This window comes from Lissotriton helveticus, chromosome 12 (genome assembly GCF_964261635.1).
Source record: "Lissotriton helveticus chromosome 12, aLisHel1.1, whole genome shotgun sequence".
Classification (NCBI taxonomy): domain Eukaryota; kingdom Metazoa; phylum Chordata; class Amphibia; order Caudata; family Salamandridae; genus Lissotriton; species Lissotriton helveticus.
In genome coordinates, this window is record NC_136073.1 from 94,618,589 (window position 1) to 94,640,473 (window position 21,885).

General features: G+C 38.7%; 1 long non-coding RNA gene across 1 annotated transcript in view; it reads right to left on the reverse strand.

Annotated features, from left to right (window-relative positions):
- Nucleotides 1-21,289, reverse strand: part of LOC144799078 (uncharacterized) — a 108,887-nt gene extending 87,598 nt beyond the window's left edge. Inside the window, exon 1 of the long non-coding RNA XR_013603744.1 lies at nucleotides 21,193-21,289. This is a non-coding gene — a long non-coding RNA (uncharacterized LOC144799078). The remainder of the gene's footprint in view (nucleotides 1-21,192) is intronic.
- Nucleotides 21,290-21,885: the final 596 nt, after the last annotated feature.

Here is a 21,885-nt window from a genome sequence, read left to right on the forward strand (position 1 = left end):
CATGTAACAATAATCTCATGGAACGTGGTAGGCATATAAACAAGCGTTTGCAATGCAATCGGTCTCGCCTTTGGGACCTTAAAAGTATTTAGCGATGCAGAGGATGGTAAAGATGCACCCTGTTGGATAGGAAAGTTTAGGAAGGGCAACTCTCAGGGGCTACAGGAAGAAGGGTATAAAGAGGCATTGCAAAGTGGTAGAGGCACAAAGAAAGGCTGGCGGTGCAGGAAGGCCAACCAGAATGTGCTAAAGAGAGGTGAGAGACACAAAGCAGCATCAGGTGAGTGACATGCAGAGGGGCTGTAGTGCGCAGAGTGGCACATAGTTTTTGGTGCAGGAGGGGAGGATGATGTCCCACAAGAGCGGTAGGGTTGGGAGCACAGGGACCTACAGGGGGTGAGGGCACACAAATGGCTGGAGGGGTAAATCAGGGTGGTCTGGGGCACACATAGTGCCAGTAGAGTCTGGGCAGCGTGACTCACAGACTCAAACTGATGAAGTCACCTATGATCATTCCGCTCTGACTGGACTCAGGATTACCCAATAAACACATCAAGCGAAATAGTACCTACATAAGTAATTTTTCCCCAGCAGCGTAATATTGCAGCTTGACATACCATCATAGAATTATAAAAAATATGGCAATCAAAGTTTTGGAAGTTCCATTACACCCCAAAAAATACCTTTCACGAAAAAATATTCGCCGGTACGACACCTAATTAATCCAAATTGGGATTTTTAGCTTCTCAAATAGCAAGGTGGCATTGTAAATGTGAACTATTCCTTGAACTTCCAAAAAGAGGCTATGCTGAGGGCTGAACTGAACTGACAAAATATTTACTTCCTATAAACATAACAATACCGGTATTGGCGCTCGAAAGATGCATAACTAAGTACAAACGATTAAAAAACTATATTTTATTACTTTTTATTTTATGAACATATTTTATAGTTTTTCACCAGTCTGCCCACTGAGACCTCCATCTTTTCCTCTCGTGTTCAGTGAAACAAACAGCTAGTTTTCTGATGCTGTTCATATTGTACACCAGCCCTATGAATGGAAGTTGAAAATTTAAATCAGACAACCATTTCAATATCGAAGCACATTCATTGCTTCGTTAAAAGCTGTGCTGCAAGGCTGGGAGCTTTCATGGTCGTAACCTGGAATACAAATAATCTAACATAGAGGGCTCACTTTATTAATGTTACTAAAGAAAACCAACAAATATGCCTCTTAAATCGGCCAAGTACACGGTGGAACCCTCTCCTCGTCTAGCTGGTGTTTTGTGGAAAATTAAAGCAATTTTAGGAAGGGGTACATTTGCAGTTATTTAACCGCATCGCTGCGGCGGCTTTTCCCGCTGTGTGCCGCATTTTTTAAAATACCACGTTACATGACGAGCTCAGTTCGTCATCCGCGTACGGCAGGTAACGCTGATGATGAGCTCAGCTCGTCATCAGCATGGAAGGGATTAAAGAATGACGCCAGCGATGATATGTTTGGCACTGTTTAAGACCAAGCCGGAAGGTTTCAGGAGTTATTGAGTGTGGGCAGTAGGATTCCAGTCTGAGCTGCAAATACAGATTGTATACAGTCTTAGAAAATTCAAAATAAGTGCAAGTAGTAGAATCGCTGCTGAGTCACCATCTGTGTCAGTGCAGCCAGTCACAACCTTGCTAACTTGGTCATGTGTGGCAACACCAGGGGGGCCTGGTCATGCGCTGTGGCGAGATGGCGGCTTTCACTTGAGGTCCGCTCGGATGCTGAGCTCATTTACTTAATTCAACCTTATTTCCTAGCACTTGCACGATTAGGTGCTGAACATGTGCTAGGGAACGGCTGGAGCGGCATATGGAGCCATCTCAACTTTCTTTGCAACCTGCAGCAACCCAGAGGCAGTGGCGGTGATAGTTACTTCACACAAAAGCAAGCAGCAGCCATTTTGTAGCTGCTGCTCGCTTCACCTGCCCTTTTACGAGGTAAACCAGTGTTTTTTCAATATTTAAACACTTGTCATCATGTTTTTTTTTCTTTCTTTTTCATCTGTAAGCTATTTTTTTTAATTGCCTGCTCCTTCTGTGACTCTGCTTCAGGATTACACGTGTCATTTTCATAGAATGCAGTCTTTTATATCTCCTATGGAAATGCAGAGACTATGAATAAGTTAATTCTTACTACGCTTTCACTGAATTTGGTCTCCTACAGCAACAATGCCAGTTAATCTATTATCATACATGGATATCATTTAAAATGTGCTAATTTTAATTCTATTTTGAGCTTCTGGACTACTCTTCATTTGACTGCGTATTGTTGCCTATTTTATTCTTGTCAGTCCTTCTCACCTTTGTGATAAACAGGCGTTTTTGTCTTCTAAACGCACAGCAACATTGTTTTTCTCGCTTCTTTCTACAAATATGAGGTATTTTATGACATTTTGAAAAAATGAATGAGGAAGGGTGCTGCACTCTGATTTCTGTTTTGTTCAAAGCGTTTAGAGCGATAAGTGTGCTGTACCAGATTAGTGCCTGCCCACTGGTAAAGTAACAATGTATAAGGCCCAGTGCTGTAAATCACTGGGACTCCAGTACGCACTACACAATTATATAGTATTCCTTTATCTCATTTTGTTTATGTCAACAATATCATAATGCCACAAATGTATTGCATTTCCACAATACTCATCATCAATATCATTTGTAAGTCAATGAAATGTTCATAACAATAGCATCAAATAATGCCTAAAGCAACAATTTTCAAAACACAGGTTTACAGAAGAAAGCAAACAAAAATGAAAGAAAAAAAACCCAATGCATTTCGGGGCGCAATAGCCCCTTCGTCGGGGGTCTGAAAAAAGGGAAGATACGAACAAGGAGAATATTAATCATTCGTTCTTAAAAGGGTTGAACATTTAGACCATCGAGATATGTTGTCAACGCTTACCTAAATAATAAGAAGTAGCGTATAGCCTGTGTATAATCTGTATAATGTTTTTGAGCAGTTGTCTGTAAAACCAAAAGGTATATAAACTCGTGAGTTTCGTATTTAGTGGCAACCTGTTCAGTATTAAAGTGTCTGAAAAAATTGAATAAAAAAACGCTTTACCTGTCGGACGAGTTTAATAACGCTTCTACATTGTGGAAAAAAATGAAAAAAAGCGGGTTTGAAAAATACGTGTAACCGGAAAGAGTGATACATTTGCGTTTTATTTAAATAAACAGAACTCTAGAGCTCACCTGCGTATTGTGCAAGTCTCATGAATACGTGGCGAAAACCTAAATCAAACAAACGACTGCCGTCAATACACAAATGTACATTTGTGTTTAAACATTAGAGTTGTCAGTAGATAATCGATGCTCATTACCTGTGAGTCTACATTTCAGGCTTCGATCTCGCTGCAGTTTCCACTCACGAAACTGGTGAAACAGAGAGATTGGGGCTGTTATAGTTTCTTAACACGCTAAAATGCGTCTGAGGGTAAAGTTTATCAACTCTGTTCTGAGGCTTACCGTCCGATAACTGGATGTTGTTTTAAGGGAAATGTCTCCGTCGTCTTGCTCACCGACCGGAACCTCAAACGGATGCAAGAGTCCTACTTTTATTTTTAGCTCTCATGTTGATCGAGAGTAGATATGGACAACAGACTGGCACATCGCCATGCTTATAGGCTTTTCTTGTTATCGATATGTAGCGATACGAACCTTTGGACGTTGCAGAAAAACGAACGCACTTTAGAAACAGTTAAAAAATAGTTAAAAAATACGACCGAAAAATATGTGAGCAAATTGAACGTCCCCAAGAAAATCAATAGTCTTTCCTTAGTCACGCATGTAAATAAAATATACGTGTTTGTTGTGCTCTAACCTTAGTGTCCAGTGCAATCCATACACCATATTGTGCAAGTAACAATCTGAATATCAACGTTACCAAATGAAATATCTGCATACAGTCGCATCATAATGTAATATTATTAATTAATTCATACGAGTTCTATGATTTAAAGGAACTTTTACCTATGGTCTTGTACCTGCCTATTTACAATCTATATACAAGTTGGAAATATGCATTATAACAAGCAGTGTATATTTATCTACGTCTCATTATTTCTAGAGTATATTCAAATGAAACACAATGCCTTTCTGGACAATCCCATGAACATTCAGTGTATCTTTTACTGTGTGTAAAGGTGCTTTGAGCTTTAAGACTATGACAAAAATATATGTCATTTAATGTATGTGTCTATGTGCATGAAGGTGCCTATTAACTTGAGCTTAAAGAAAACATGACATCTCCATCTTGTCATTCAATCCTAAGGGGACCATTGTCTGTAATTTACGGATCCAATAAGCTTCTCTTTGCAGAAGTATCTTTGCATTGTCCATTCCTAATCTCTGGGGTACTAGTTCAATGATTTGAAAGCGAAGTTGAGCTATATTGTGTTTTTTCTCAATCCAATGTTGGGTGAGCGGTGACGTTAAGTTCTTATTGCGTATCCGACTTTTATGCTCAGTGAGTCTTAATTTCATTTTTCTATCGGTTTTGCCGATGTACAGTAGCCCGCATGGGCATTTAATTGAGTAAACAACATGCTCTGAATCACAATTTGTCGAATGTCTAAGCATGATTTTCTCTCCAGTCCGAGGATGCAGTAGAATGTTACCTGTGATTACATTATTGCAATTTTTGCAATTAAAACACCTTGATGTTCCTTTATGGGCCAATTCTTGTTGCAGTGGAGTTGGTTTATTAAGGAGTTCCTTTAGATTTTGAGCCCTTTTATATGCGAATAGTGGTCGTTCATCAAATAATGTACCAAAATCCTTTTCAGCCAATAGGATCTCCCATCTCCTTGAGATTGTCCTTTTTATGTCCCTTGATGCAGTTGAATATTTGGAAACAAAAACCATTCTGGTACTCCTTTTTAGAAGTTCTGTTCTCGGTGTTGCTTTAATTTTTTCTAGATGTGCCTCAAGTAGTTTTTTTGGGTAACCTCTGTCGAGGTATTTCTGTTTTTGTTCTTGTAAACTCTTGTCGCACTGTTCTGAATTAGAAGAAATTTGTTTGATCCGCATGAATTGCGATACTGGCAAATTGTTTATCAAGCTGGCTGGGTGAAAGCTAGTATACAGTAGCGCCATGTTTTTGTCCGTTTTCTTTTTATATAATCTTGTCTGAATAGAATCGTCCTTGATTTCTACAAGAACATCTAAGAATGGTAATGCTGTGCTGCTTACATTGTGAGTAAATTGAATCCTCGGGTCCACCAGATTCAAACTGTTAATATTGTTGAGGAGTTCAGATTTGGGACGCTTCCAAATAATAAAGATGTCATCTATATAGCGTCTGTAATAAATCAAGCCTTGCTGCCAAGTTGGGTCCTCGAGAATGTAATCCAACTCGAATTTTGCCATAAACACATTAGCATATATACATGCCCCTGGAAAGCCCATTGCTGTACCTGTCAACTTATTAAAGAAGCTAAGACTTTTGATACGCAAGGAGGATCAGTGGAACAGAAATTAAAGCAACTTGAATATCTAACCAGACGAGAATTGAACCAACGCCTGCATGCGACAACCCTGATCCAATATCATCGGGTTAGAAGAATTCCCAGAGGGCTAAGATTGGCCATTCGACCGATGCTATACAGGCTTAATAGTAACCCAAAATTCATGGAAAAATGGTTTGAGATTTTGAACAAATGTTCTCTAGACCTAATTTTATTGTTGGTTGAAGAACTTGCTAAAACCATACGAGAACTAGAAGAAGAAATTTTGAATACTAAACGTGAACTATCTGAAAGATTGGATGATGACCAATGGAAAAGAATCTTGGAAGACATCAACATACGCTTAGATAAATATGGGAAGGAGCTACAAGAAACCAAACTGCGTAAGTTTAAACGCGATACTATCGATTATAAACTTAATGAAACTTACACGTGGGCAGAAGTTTATGCAAAAAGAAGGTTCACTGGTAGGAAACAACAGCCAGCTTCTTCTGACGAGAGTGTCGTATCGGACAGTGAATTAAGCACCACGCGACAACCAATAGTACCCCAATCATCACAAATAACAGTTCAAACCTCCAATCTAACAGAGAGTGCGTCTGGTACGTCATCGACTTCTTTTTTAGAGAAAGATCAAGCATCTCACAAACCACCGGATTTATATTTAATACAACAAGAAAAAAGACGAGAAGAGGAAAAGGAAAAAGAAAGGGAGAAAGAGAAGGAGAGAGATCAGTTGAAGAAAACGGGATTGCGGAGTCAGACCAAAAACTCGTAATAAATATTTCCAATTACCCACTCTCTGATTTTGAAGAAAAACTTCTGAATAAAGGAATCTCATTTGTCAGAACATATCAATCAAACGAGTTAGAGACAGAAATATCTTTTTTCAAATTCATGAGAGTCCTTAGATTGAATTATTACTTTACAGTTGTGAATCCAATGGAAAAAACAGATGAGACGGACAGACCCTTCAAACCCAAAAGTCAATTTATAGCACCAATGTCACATAAAAGCTTGGACACCTTTGAACTTCTGGTTAAAGCGGATCTGAATAAAATCAATTACAAAAGGAAATTGAATAATTTGACAAGAGCAGAACAGAGCACCCTCAAACGTTTAGCAAAAAACAATGATATAACAATACAAAAGGCAGACAAGGGAGGAGGACTCGTTATAATGGACTCAGCGTTTTACACACAAAAAGGTGATGAACACGTAAAGGATGCCAATACTTACGCTCAGCTCGAACAAGATCCAACACCCATGATTGTTCAAATCCTAGATGATATACTCAATAAAGCGGAGGAATTGCACTGGATAGATAACACTACAAAGCGGTATCTCAAGCAAATCTATCCAAGGAGACCAAGAATCTATTTCTTGCCTAAGATACACAAAAACATCAACGATCCTCCCTTCAGGCCAATAGTATCAGGTTGTTCGTCCATATTTGAGAATTTAGGTATCTTCATAGACTCACATATGCAACCATTCATTCAAAAATGGCCAACTTATTTACAGGACACATCTGACTTCCTTAGAAGTCTTGCAGACATTAACACAACAGGATGTATGGAATGGACTCTTTGTACTATAGACGTCACGGCGTTATATACATCCATACCACATAAACAAGGGATAGAAGCCATGGAGTGGGCTCTCCTTAGAACAGACAAACCAAATGAGCTAAAAATATTGCTACTGCAACTACTGGAATTCTGTTTACTCAACAGTTACTTTGTGTGGCAAGATAAGTACTACAACCAATTGACAGGTACAGCAATGGGCTTTCCAGGGGCATGTATATATGCTAATGTGCTTATGGCAAAATTCGAGTTGGATTACATTCTAGAGGACCCAACTTGGCAGCAAGGCTTTATTTATTACAGACGCTATATAGATGACATCTTTATTATTTGGAAGCGTCCCAAATCTGAACTCCTCAACAATATTAACAGTTTGAATCTGGTATACCCGAGGATTCAATTTACTCACAATGTAAGCAGCACAGCATTACCATTCTTAGATGTTCTTGTAGAAATCAAGGACGATTCTATTCAGACAAGATTATATAAAAAGGAAACGGACAAAAACACGGCGCTACTGTATACTAGCTTTCACCCAGCCAGCTTGATAAACAATTTGCCAGTATCGCAATTCATGCGGATCAAACAAATTTCTTCTAATTCAGAACAGTGCGACAAGAGTTTACAAGAACAAAAACAGAAATACCTCGACAGAGGTTACCCAAAAAAACTACTTGAGGCACATCTAGAAAAAATTAAAGCAACACCGAGAACAGAACTTCTAAAAAGGAGTACCAGAATGGTTTTTGTTTCCAAATATTCAACTGCATCAAGGGACATAAAAAGGACAATCTCAAGGAGATGGGAGATCCTATTGGCTGAAAAGGATTTTGGTACATTATTTGATGAACGACCACTATTCGCATATAAAAGGGCTCAAAATCTAAAGGAACTCCTTAATAAACCAACTCCACTGCAACAAGAATTGGCCCATAAAGGAACATCAAGGTGTTTTAATTGCAAAAATTGCAATAATGTAATCACAGGTAACATTCTACTGCATCCTCGGACTGGAGAGAAAATCATGCTTAGACATTCGACAAATTGTGATTCAGAGCATGTTGTTTACTCAATTAAATGCCCATGCGGGCTACTGTACATCGGCAAAACCGATAGAAAAATGAAATTAAGACTCACTGAGCATAAAAGTCGGATACGCAATAAGAACTTAACGTCACCGCTCACCCAACATTGGATTGAGAAAAAACACAATATAGCTCAACTTCGCTTTCAAATCATTGAAATAGTACCCCAGAGATTAGGAATGGACAATGCGAAGATACTTCTGCAAAGAGAAGCTTATTGGATCCGTAAATTACAGACAATGGTCCCCTTAGGATTGAATGACAAGATGGAGATGTCATGTTTTCTTTAAGCTCAAGTTAATAGGCACCTTCATGCACATAGACACATACATTAAATGACATATATTTTTGTCATAGTCTTAAAGCTCAAAGCACCTTTACACACAGTAAAAGACACACTGAATGTTCATGGGATTGTCCAGAAAGGCATTGTGTTTCATTTGAATATACTCTAGAAATAATGAGACGTAGATAAATATACACTGCTTGTTATAATGCATATTTCCAACTTGTATATAGATTGTAAATAGGCAGGTACAAGACCATAGGTAAAAGTTCCTTTAAATCATAGAACTCGTATGAATTAATTAATATTATTACATTATGATGCGACTGTATGCAGATATTTCATTTGGTAACGTTGATATTCAGATTGTTACTTGCACAATATGGTGTATGGATTGCACTGGACACTAAGGTTAGAGCACAACAAACACGTATATTTTATTTACATGCGTGACTAAGGAAAGACTATTGATTTTCTTGGGGACGTTCAATTTGCTCATATATTTTTCGGTCGTATTTTTTAACTATTTTTTAACTGTTTCTAAAGTGCGTTCGTTTTTCTGCAACGTCCAAAGGTTCGTATCGCTACATATCGATAACAAGAAAAGCCTATAAGCATGGCGATGTGCCAGTCTGTTGTCCATATCTACTCTCGATCAACATGAGAGCTAAAAATAAAAGTAGGACTCTTACATCCGTTTGAGGTTCCGGTCGGTGAGCAAGACGACGGAGACATTTCCCTTAAAACAACATCCAGTTATCGGACGGTAAGCCTCAGAACAGAGTTGATAAACTTTACCCTCAGACGCATTTTAGCGTGTTAAGAAACTATAACAGCCCCTATCTCTCTGTTTCACCAGTTTCGTGAGTGGAAACTGCAGCGAGATCGAAGCCTGAAATGTAGACTCGCAGGTAATGAGCATCGATTATCTACTGACAACTCTAATGTTTAAACACAAATGTACATTTGTGTATTGACGGCAGTCGTTTGTTTGATTTAGGTTTTCGCCACGTATTCATGAGACTTGCACAATACGCAGGTGAGCTCTAGAGTTCTGTTTATTTAAATAAAACGCAAATGTATCACTCTTTCCGGTTACACGTATTTTTCAAACCCGCTTTTTTTCATTTTTTTCCACAATGTAGAAGCGTTATTAAACTCGTCCGACAGGTAAAGCGTTTTTTTATTCAAATTTTTTCAGACACTTTAATACTGAACAGGTTGCCACTAAATACGAAACTCACGAGTTTATATACCTTTTGGTTTTACAGACAACTGCTCAAAAACATTATACAGATTATACACAGGCTATACGCTACTTCTTATTATTTAGGTAAGCGTTGACAACATACCTCGATGGTCTAAATGTTCAACCCTTTTAAGAACGAATGATTATTATTCTCCTTGTTCGTATCTTCCCTTTTTTCAGACCCCCGACGAAGGGGCTATTGCGCCCCGAAATGCATTGGGTTTTTTTTCTTTCATTTTTGTTTGCTTTCTTCTGTAAACCTGTGTTTTGAAAATTGTTGCTTTAGGCATTATTTGATGCTATTGTTATGAACATTTCATTGACTTACAAATGATATTGATGATGAGTATTGTGGAAATGCAATAAATTTGTGGCATTATGATATTGTTGAAATAAACAAAATGAGATAAAGGAATACTATATAATTGTGTAGTGCGTACTGGAGTCCCAGGGATTTACAGCACTGGGCCTTATACATTGTTATTTTATGACATTTTGACATACTCCCATTTACTTTTTTACCTCATGAACATACCTCATACTTCATTATTTGATATTCATCTGCATTGACTTTCTTCATAGATGTTGGCTGTGCATCTTTTTTCTTTCCTTTGAGTACAGACAGAGGGCAACATATTTTTCCCTGATAAGATAAATTATTTTCTGGACCCTCAAATACTTATGCGGTATACTTATTAAGCTTATGGGCAGATTGAAACCTCTGTTAAAAGTTATTACTCGTCCTACTTGTCCTTTCAAGATGGCCACTTTCTGTCACGGCCTCATACAATCAAGGCTATACAATTCAAATCAAATCAATCATTCTTCAGGTACTAAGCCCAAGAGAGCTAAGAATGACCCCCCCTATCCCATCCTGTCATCTCAAAATCCTGTCCTTGATCATTTTGGATGAGGTGAGGGGGTTGAAATCTTTTAAGTCCACGACTAATGAGAAACACCAGCAAATAGAAGACAGGTGGATTAGTATGGAAGCTAAGGTACTTGATATGGAACAATGCATCAGTGATTTACATGAGGTTTCAACTAAGATTCCTGTCTTGAAGCAAGAAATCCACCGTCTCAAACTTCACACTGAGGATCTTGAAATTCGTAGCAGATGAAACAACCTACGTCTATATGGATTACCAGAAAATCTTAAGGGTCCGTATATTCTTCTTTCCTTACGGAGATTTTTGTCAGAACTTTTGGATCTTCCTCCAGATCCTCCACTAAATATCCAATGTGCACACCACCTTGGACATTTTCAATCAAATGCTTCCAGACCCAGAGCTATTAAAATGTTGTTTCTGGGATTCACAGATCTCATGCGTGTTCTTTCAGCAGCTCAAGTGAAATGTCGCCTCATATGGTCTGTTCACACGTCTATCTTTCACAGGATCTCTCCTGTGCCACTAATGCAAGAAGAAAGGAATTTTTGGCTCGCCGTCCACTGATGAGACAATTGCATATTCGTTATGGCATTCTCCATCCTTGCCTGTGTAAAATGAATCATTAGGGCTTGACACGTTCTTTTGATGATACCACAAAATTGAAGTCTTTTCTCCAAAATCTCTCAACAAAATTTGCTGATGGTTCTTCTCATCCTCTCTAATCTTCCATGCATCTTTTCTATATCTAGTCCTTTATGGCTGTTCATAATTCTATTTCTTTAGATCATCCTCTCTGTTGTTCCGTCTGTCTTCGGTGCTGTTGCACCCCATGCTTCATTCATTGCTTTTTCCTCTTAGATCTGTATCTCTTTCCTTGTTCTATCTTCTCTTTTCTCTACTCCTTTTTTCTCTTCTTACCTTCGCCTATATCCTTTCTCTACTTTCGTATGTTTGTTTCTTTTTCTTGATGATATTCTACACGCTGCATGTCTTTTTGATTGTTGTCTACTGTCATACAGTTCGCTTTTTTGATTCATCTCATATGTGGTATTCCAGTTATTTATCTGAAGTATATCTTCTCCATTCATGTATTACCCTTCCATCTCTCCAGTATGTATAATGTTGTTATGTGGAATGTTCGTGGTCTTGGACACCCCGTCAAAAGACAAAAGGTACTTTCTCATTTGTCTAAATTAAATTTTCAGGTTTCTTTCCTTCAAGAAATGCACTGTAATGAAGCAGAATCACTTAACCCCATCGCCGCGGGGCTAATTTCCCCGTTGCGCGGGGGAGGGGGGCCGCGCTTGTCGCCGCGATGCTGATGACGAGCTCAGCTCGTCATGCAGCACGGTGGCGCTGTGCTGATGATGAGCTGAGCTTGTCATGGCCATGCCCGCTCAATGGAACGCCCAGCACAGCGGGGTAATTTAACGGAGGCCATGTCGAGCTCAGCTCCTCATCAGCACAGCGCCACCGTGCTGTATGACGAGCTGCGCTCGTCATCAGCACGGAAGAGGTTCATTTAAAACAACAATGGGTGTGTCAAGTTGTTTATTCTCCAGCATTTAATAAGACAGGGGATGTTGCTATACTATTTCATAAGTCGTTGCATGTACAAATTTTATCTACACAATGGGATAATGATGGACGATGGGTAATGGCTAAGGTTGGTATACAAAATAAAGAACTAGCTTTATTGAATATATATGGCCCTGTCAAACCTGACCCAGAATTTTGGAATAGTATTAAGATTGTACTTTCTTTTTCATTGATAACCCGAATATTATTGTTGCTAGTGACTTTAACCAATGGATGGATCCTTTCTCTGATAGACAGTCTAAGTGTAAATTCAACCCAGATAAATCCCACAAATCTTTTCAATCTGCCATTGCCTCTTGTTCATTATATGAGGTTTGGAAGACATGTAACCCTTACTCCCTTGAATTTTCTTTTTTTCTAATGTTCATCAAACTCGTTCCAGAATTGATTATATTTTGGTTAGAAAACCCTTTTTTCAATCTATTCAATCCTTGGAGATTGGATCTATTTTTATTTCTGATCATGCTCCCGTCCTTTCTGTCCTTGACCTCTCCCTGAGTTCTGCAAAATTTCATCATTGGAAACGTAATAATTTTTTGTTATCAGACACCGTTTTTATAAATGAAGCCACTGCTTTTATTAATGAATTTTTTTCTATCAATAATCCTTTGGAAACCTCTATTTCTAATAATTGGGATGCTTTTAAGTCCTCTTTCTGTGCCTTTACTATTTCATATTCAACAAAAAAGAAGAAGATTGCAAAGGCCAAGTATACAGCTTTACTACAAGAACTCAAACTGTTGGAACATACTTATTTTACGTCTAAATCTTCCTCTACTCTTCATGAACTGATTAAGGCCAAATCTCCTCTTAATAAACTTGCTACAGTTGATGCCTGTAATCTTCTTCTTAAAATTAAATCTAAATATAACGGGGGCCAAAATAAAGCTGGTAAAATGCTGGCCAATTACTTAAAAATCAAATCTGAATGTAAAAATATTGGACCCATTTTAAATGAATCTACAAACAACTTATCAGCCTCCGATGAAGAGATTGCGACTGCATTTCATGATTATTACCAATAACTCTACTCTGATGATACAAATCTCTCTAACCAAAATGTACGCACCTTTTTTTCAGGCCTCCCTAAGCCCCATTTGTTATCTGATTAATTTGATTTACTAGAAAAATAAGTTACTCTGTATGAGATACTTGAGGCAATTAAATATTTAAACAAGTCAAAAGCACCAGGCCCTGATGGCCTTTCTGTTGAATTTCTTTCTACTTTTTCATCTATTTTTGCTCCCCAACTTCTGGCTTTTTTTAACTCATTTTTTGTTAAGTCTGAAGCTTCTGGTTCCTTTATGGAAGCCTTGATTGTTCTTAATCCCAAACCGGATAAAGATCATCCCCTTTGTAAAAATTATCGCCCCATATCATTAATTGACTATTATTGTAATATATTTGCTAAAATCCTTGCATCTTGATTGGAGACTACTATTCCACTATTATTTTAAACTGATCAAGCTGGTTTTGTTAAGGGCAGATTGGCTGCGGACAATGCTCGTATGTTTGCCAATGTTATTTCCTTTGGGAAAAAATTTAAGTCTCCACCTGCTGTGCTGTCCTTAGATGCCGAAAAGGCTTTTGATCATATAAACTGGCAATTTATGTTCAAAACTCTTCAGTGGTTTGGTTTTGGTCCGACTTTTATCTCTTATGTTAAATTGTTATATTCTTGTCCCTCTGCTAGTATTTTTGTTAATAATCATTTTTCTAAAATGTTTTCTTTATCTAGTAGTACACGTTAGGGATGTCTTCTTTCACCCTTATTATTTGTTTTGTCTTGAACCCTTCCTTGAACATATTCGTGTTAATACAATTATTTCTGGTTTTAGAAAAAATTCTATAGAAACTAAGATGTCAGTTTACGCTGACAATATTTTGATATACAAGTCTAATCCCAATACCTCCCTCGCTCCTTTTTTGTTTGAGGTTCGGTTATATTCCAGTATTTCTGGATATAAGTTGAACTTTTCTAAAACAGAAGATTTACCATTGAATTCTCTCTGTTACCAATATATGTTTAATGATACTAATTTTACTTGGTGTCCCACAAAAATGAAATACTTTGGGATTTGGTTGTCTTCTACCATGTCTACCACAATTAAATTCACATTTAATGCACTAATTACCAAAATACAATCACAACTTCTTTCTTGGTCCCCTCTTCACTTATCGTGGTGGGGTAGATTAGATGATGATTGTGCCTCATGTCCTCTATATATTATCTATGTTACCCCTTCGGATTCCTATTTCATACTTTTAATGGATCAACCTTATTTTTACAAAGTTTTTATGGAATAAAAAGCAGCCCTTATGAAACTTAAACGTCCCAAATCAGACGGTGGTGTGGATTTTCCTGATTTTCAATGTTATCACTCTGCATTTTTAATACAACAATTTTTGCCCTAACCTATGATTTTGCTGATAACCCTATTCCTTGCTAGACTGCTTTTGAACGCTCCTTATTAAAAGATTTTTCTTTTCGAACTATACTATACATGTCTAACTGTACTTTCATATCAGATAATCCTATTTTAAAATATGCCCAACACTTATTATATGAGAATTTCTCTGATGGTCTAGATCCATCAATGTTTTTTATCCTCTAACATCTGATATAATAAATTTCTCAAATATAAACGTAAATCATTCTATTACAAACATTGGAAGGAGAAGGGAATTATGTTCATTCATCAATTGATTCACCATAACTCTGTTACTCCCTTCACTGAGTTACAATTGCAATATCATATACCTGATACATTTCTCCATGAATACCTTTTAATATCAACAGCTTTGCAGTCCTACTTAACCGCTTACAATTTCCCTTCAATTTCTCCCTCACTTACACAGTTATATAGTATTTCTCAAGACCATAGGCCTAAAGCTGCTCATATTTATAAGATGTTGTTATCACCTGTTACTGAACATCCTAAATCTCATACAAAATTAGTCTGGGAAACAGACTTATCTCTATCACTTTCTGTCACTGCGTGGGATACATTTTGGTCTAACTTGTTTAAAACTTCTACTGCCGCTTGTATAACTCAATCTCCCTATTTTATTTATAATAGAGTTGTTATTACCCCTGTTTGCATATCCGAGTTTTCCCCTACCTCCTCGCCCCTGTGTTGGTCTTGTTCTGAGTTCACTGGCACCTTAATTCATCAATTTTACGAGTGTTCTAATGTATTGAAGTTTTGGCAATCTATTTGGCCTAAGTGTATGAACATTTTTCAATGTAATATTCCATTTTCATTGCAAAATGTTTTTCTAGGTTCATCTTCACTTGGATGATTCTACTCCTATCTCTTTAATGCATGATCTATTTATTGCTTTAGTATTGAAAGTTATTTTATCCTGCTGGTAATATAATTCTAAGCTGTCATCATTACCTTGGTGGAACTATATTTGTGATGAGCACAGAATTGCTAATGTTTCTGCTCTTACTCTTTCTCAGAAAATTAAATCTGACCTTCTTACCCTTTACATCTTATCTTTCTGCACATGCACCTATGCTTTAAGTTATACGATCTTACTATTCTTCTATGTTAATGAATCTTTATTCATATACATCTTTTTCCTATTTCTCTTCCTTATTGTTTTCCCTCCTCTCTTTTTATCTTTTTCTTTCCTTTATTATTTCCTTAGTCTTTTCTCTTTTTTCTCTTTAAATATTTTTTTTTATTTCATATGCTATATGTTCATTTGTTTGATAATGTTTTTCTCTCCCTGAAAATTCAATAAAAATCATTAAACCCAAAAAAATGTGTGGCAACACCAGCAGTGCACCGGTTAGTGACTCGCCAAAAGAGACAGTGTCACCAACACAACTTATAGTAACCAAGTCATACTCTTTGTCAGCAGGACTAGTGCACAGTACACCAGTGTCATGATGTTATAGTGCAAGCCTAAGTATCTCAACTGCTATCAATGCTAGTAGCATGAGTACTCACCCTAGTAGCTCAGTCCCCAACAGTGCAGCAGTGACAAGGTGCATGGCTTAATGATTTAGTTCCTATCAGTGTCAGTACCACAAGTTCAAGCCTCAGTAGAGCAGCCAGTGCCAGTAACAGTGTCTTGGAACTGAGGTTCTTCATCCATACTAGAAGCCACAGCCCTTCCCAAACCTGCCTGAAATATTGTGAGAATTTAGTTTTCGTCAATCCATGTGTTCATACGAGCTAACATATGCCTTGCATACATTTTTTGTAAGATGTCCATTAAACTAATTTGGCGATAGTTCCCTGGATTGTTCCTTTTGCCCTTCTTAAAAATAAGTATGATTTCCGCTCCTCTCCAGCTATGTGGCAACTCGGCACCATCCGCTAAGGTATTAAATAAACGATTAATATAAGGAGCCCAGACATTAATATGTTTGTACAAATCACCCGGAACCTTATCAGGACCAGGCGCTTTTCCATTTTTCACTACATTGATAGCAGACACTGTCTCTTCCAACTCAAACTCCAGGATTTGGGTACTATCGATTAATAGTAATGTATCCATGTCTGGGATCTTAGTATTATCCGGAACACTATATAATCGAGTGAAGTGCTCAACCCAAGTTGTTTCGTCAAAGAAAACATCTCTTACAACTCCTCCTGTGCGATTCCCCTTTGCCACCAGTCTCCAAAAGCCCACTTTGGTCCTTATTTTTAGCTGCCATGAGTAAATTTGCCCAACTTTCCTCCTCCCAAGTTATCCTTGCCTTCTGTTGTACTACCTTATAGTTTTAACTAGCCTCCTTGATCTCAGTACAATTTTTCTTTTTGATTGCTGTTAGTAGTCTAGATTTGCCACTTCGGCAATCCTTGTCATACCAAGGTTTCCTATGTGCCGTGATTTTTGAGTTTTTGATTACTTTTCTCTGCATCCTTGTTACCAATGGCACTAAAAGTTCAAAAAACCCATTATGCAATTTGATAAACAAATTTCCTTTAGCTGGAACATTCGAAACACTAGCAAATGTGTCTGCCAATAAGTTATAGATTTCAGCTAACACTTCTCCTTGTTCCAGGATTTGGACCCATTTTAGTGAACGACGATTGTTTGACGCTACTACCACATCATTGCTTGCATTGTCTGGGGCACATTCTTTGTTATTGTCCATGGGTGTATTAAGCAATAAGCCACTGGAAACTGACATTTCGAGCGGATAGTGATCGCTCTCAATCCTAGGTATGATCTCTAAATCTTGTACATAACTCCAAATATCAAGGGAAGCCATGAAGTAGTCAATTCTACTATGACAGTCATTCCTAATAAAAGTGGGGGCTTTTGATAGATCAGATGGCAATCTTCCATTTCCTGCCCTCAGACCATGAGTTGCTGTTAATCTAATGATCTGAACAGCTAGTACAGTACAGGGGACCGGGTTTTCACTATTAACCAAGGGAATGCCATTGGCAATGTCTTCCTCCTCAAAAATATCATTCAGCCCTATAATAGGCTCAAAATTGCAATTTAAGTCTCCACCCAGTATTATACTTGGCCTCTCATCTTCGCAACAAGTGAAAATACGTTTTTTAGGGCCATATTGAGATTACCAATAAACACCCCATTAATACCTGTACTGTTAGACTTAAATGTCACTGACCATTATTCTATCCTGCGCCCGTTATCATTTTGGGTAAGACTTTGGTGTACACCTGAGCTAGATGATTACAAAAGAGGTCTTCAGGAAGTAATAGGAATAGATTGTAATACCTCAAATGTTTGGCTAAAGCATGTGCGCACGTGGCTAAGCAAAATTGGCCTGATTCGGTTCTGGGAAGAACCATCAACATTGACCAAAGACTCGAAAAAACAACTAAAAACTGTACTCTGGGCACACATTTACAGCAGTATTGCCAATGATCAAGCAGGGGGAACCTTAACAAACAGTTTCCTTGTATCCAAAGATATTCCTTACTTCGAACAGTTTTTAGATGAGGTTTATCCACCCCTGGCAAAAACTTTATTTATGAAGTTACGGTATGGTAATTTGAAAATAAACCAGACCGTCGCGAGGTGGACAAGCTCTTGTAAGGAAAAGACATGTGATGTATGCACTTTATGTCTGAGTAACTCAAAAGAAGACATTGCACATATCCTGTTCCTTTGTCCTTTCTATGAGGTAGCGAGGAAAAAGTGGATTTTACCTGTTTGTCGAATTTTGGGAGTTCGCTCCTATAAGGAAGCAGTAGGGATTCTCATGACCGATACTAGGCAGGTGATAGTGTTTGGTGTCAGTAGGTTCTTATTGTCAATAAGTTTTTCACGTAAAAAAATGGGCCTGACCCTGTAATGAAATTAGTGCTACTAGGACTCAAATCAATATAGAAATTAATGATGGAGCATATTGGATCTGATTATAAATTGTTGCTGCTATTGTGTTTACAAACTTCTGATATCCAATGTATTCTGTAATAGGAAAGGATTTAAACTGTTTTATCTATAGGATTTTATGTGTTTTAACTATATGCCTTTTTAGATTATTTAAACAAGTTTTTAATGTTATGATTTCCAAACTCTATTGAGCTATCTGTAAGAGGGTAATTCTTTTGTGTATAGATTGTATGTATGTTTATGTATCTTTTATGGCTCGATTGGGCCGAAATAAAGATGAAATGAATTGAATGTACTTAAACAAACATACATGAAAAAAATACACAAATATGAAATGTTTTATTTTATTCACAAATAAAAAATATCTTAATAGTCATTTTGGAGCTCTTAAAAATTGAGTTTTATTTCTAATGCGATTTTGTTGTGATATGCTAGATTTTAGACAAGCATTTAGTGATTAATCAGTGCCAGTACCACCACTGGAAGGCTATCACTAAGTTAGCATTGGTGACAATACTACCACTGCAAGGCTTTTATCTTAGGTTAGCATCGGTACCAGCACCACCATTGCCGGGCTTGAAACTTAGTTAACATTGGTGTCAGTACCACCAGTGTATGGCTTTCATCTTACTTAGCATTGGCGCCAGTACTACCACTGCAAGGCATTTTTCTTAAATTAGCATCGGTGCAAGTACTAAGTCTGCGAGGCTTTTATCTTAAATTAGCATTGGTGCAAGTACTACCTCTGCAAGACTTTTAGCTAAGTTGACATCAGTGCCAGTACTATACGGGATGCCTTGGTTTCTCAGTAGTCACCATTGCCATCAATCCACCCCTTGGTATCCCACTAGTAACTGGTAAAGTATCTGTGCCACCAGTACAAGCTTTAGTAGCTCAGTCAACAGTACCGACAGAACAGGGCATGGTGATTCAGGCACCATTAATAGCTCCTTACTTCGAAGCAGATTTATAAACTAGCACCACCAGGCAGAGCCCCGGTAACACCAGTTCATATTCAGTATTACAGTGAACACCTCGCCTTGAACAGGCCAGCAAGGAAACCACTGCAACGGCCTACAGAGTGCACGTGAACAACAGTACACTGTGGGTATTCCACTCGAGTAACCACAGAGCCCCAAAATCAAACTGAGTCCATAGCTTTCTTCAGTAGCTCGGACTGGCATCTAATCATCAAGTTTGCAATGACGCATGACTAGCCCTGCAGCTTGAGACCGCCAAGCCAAAGCCCAGAACTACAAAAGGACATTCAAAACCAAAACCTGTAAAAGGTTATTTTCGGTTATGTTTACATTGTCTTGTGCTGCTCTCAGGTGCTGCATCACACACTTTGAGCGGATGACACGGAGAGCTTGTGGTCGCTGCTGCATCCTACCTGTTGCTCTGAAAACAGCGATGATGTTGCAGGCCATTGTACTTAGAGGTGATCTGCGCAATTCAAGATGGTGTCTGACACAGGAATCCCTGCCTGTGGAGATCTACTCACTGTGTAAGTAAATCTATGTGTAGGCATTTATTGCCTGTGTGGAACCTGGGGTTGGTGATTCACTCGGTGAGTGCTCGGGTGCCAGGAGAGGAGGGCTGGGTTCACAGTATGTGCACAGGAAAGCAGGCACGGCTGGCAGTATTGTACCCAGGCTCCAGCAGCGGCAGGCCAGGGTTGGCGTGTTACAGAACATTAAACAAGTTACAGGCAAGCAGATGTGAAACAAACAAGCATTTGCAATGCAATACAACTCGCATTTACACGAGACCTATTGCATATTGCATCACAAACAATGGGCGGGAGGGTGGGGGCACGGTCAATGGGATTGCCAGCGGGGGTAGAATGGGGCACACAAAGGAGTGTTCACAGTCCACCTACGGTGTAACACTCGAAGTAAAGGGTCAAGTAGCCATGGGAGGTGACAAATGATGACATAGCCTTCATAAGGAGGGACTAACAAGCCTCAAAACTAATCAGTAGAAAGCATTTACGGAGGACAAAGACACATGCCAATGTTCGGAGAGTGGGTGGCGTTTCCACAAAGCTTCCACTCGGTACTCAATACTGCATGCTTCGCAAAGCACGCAGTGCATGCACGCTGCCACTCTAGGCTTGTCCTAAAAACTAAGAAGGGAGAATCTGTAACAGACTGGACACCGGGGACATTCTTTGCTTCCAGGAGACTTGGGCCACAGGTATGACGTCGTCATTGTCAGACTTCTATGAATTTCTGTGAGCCATGAAATGCAGCATCTTCGAACGCCCATCAGGCAGTCTGCTGATTTATGTGACGCATGATCACAAACTTTCTTGTGCATTCCACCTAATGGTTGCAATATCAGGTACAGGGATTTGTAGTTTGCACAGTGTCTGTCTCAGACATTATGACAGGATAAAAAACAAAAAACTATCAAAAAATAAAAAAACGATCACCCAAATATGACAGAAAACAGTAAAAGATTATAAACAGAATGGCAAACTTTATACTAAAACATTTAAAGATATGATAATGGAAACTGCACCCCTCATTCACATCTACAGAGTTGGGGAAATACGTCAGGGGCTTCAGTTCTGTTCCTCTCTCGACCAGTCATGTTATTTGTATTTTGTGTTGTGTAAAGGAACACATTGTAAAACAACCCTTTACCTTTTTTCTGCAGAACAACAAGGAGGATTAAAATTGTAAGCAGGAAAATGACTGCCGCAATCCATATAATTGTGTACAGTGGCCCGGTATCTGTAACATACAAGAAGAACATGAATTAATGAAGGCATGTATAGTCCGAAGTTGGGTACAAACTGCAGGGATTGCAGATGGTCTCATACTCTAAAGCCCTGAGTGACCTGCCCATATACTTACCATACATGGGGTCATAGTGATGAAGTTCTCATTAACTTGTGATCAACTGCGCTTACATTGATTTGGATTTAAAAGTGCTAATACCTCACTGCAGTTCAGCTTTGAAATGATGGGTTTGTGAAGAAGGTGAGAGGTAAAGAGACCTGGGGCCCTATATAAGGGTCCCTGGGGGCGTAGCAGTGCTCTGGGGCCCTTTGGTATTACAGCAGTGTCCGCAGATGCTTGTGCGGCCCTTTCTGTAATACCAATAGCGCTGGCACACATAAAGCACCAGTGATATCTTCAAGGAGGCATTTCCTCAATTGCATGGGGTCATGCCCCATCCAAATGAGGGAATCCCTTTGCCTCTGCACCTGTGCCAAACTACCAACGTGGGTGCAGAGGCAGAGAAACCCTCAGGAGGCCCACTGACAGTACGTCACCTAAAATGTGGCACACTGTCAATGGGACCCCTGAGGGCAGCCCTCTGGAGTGGGGAAA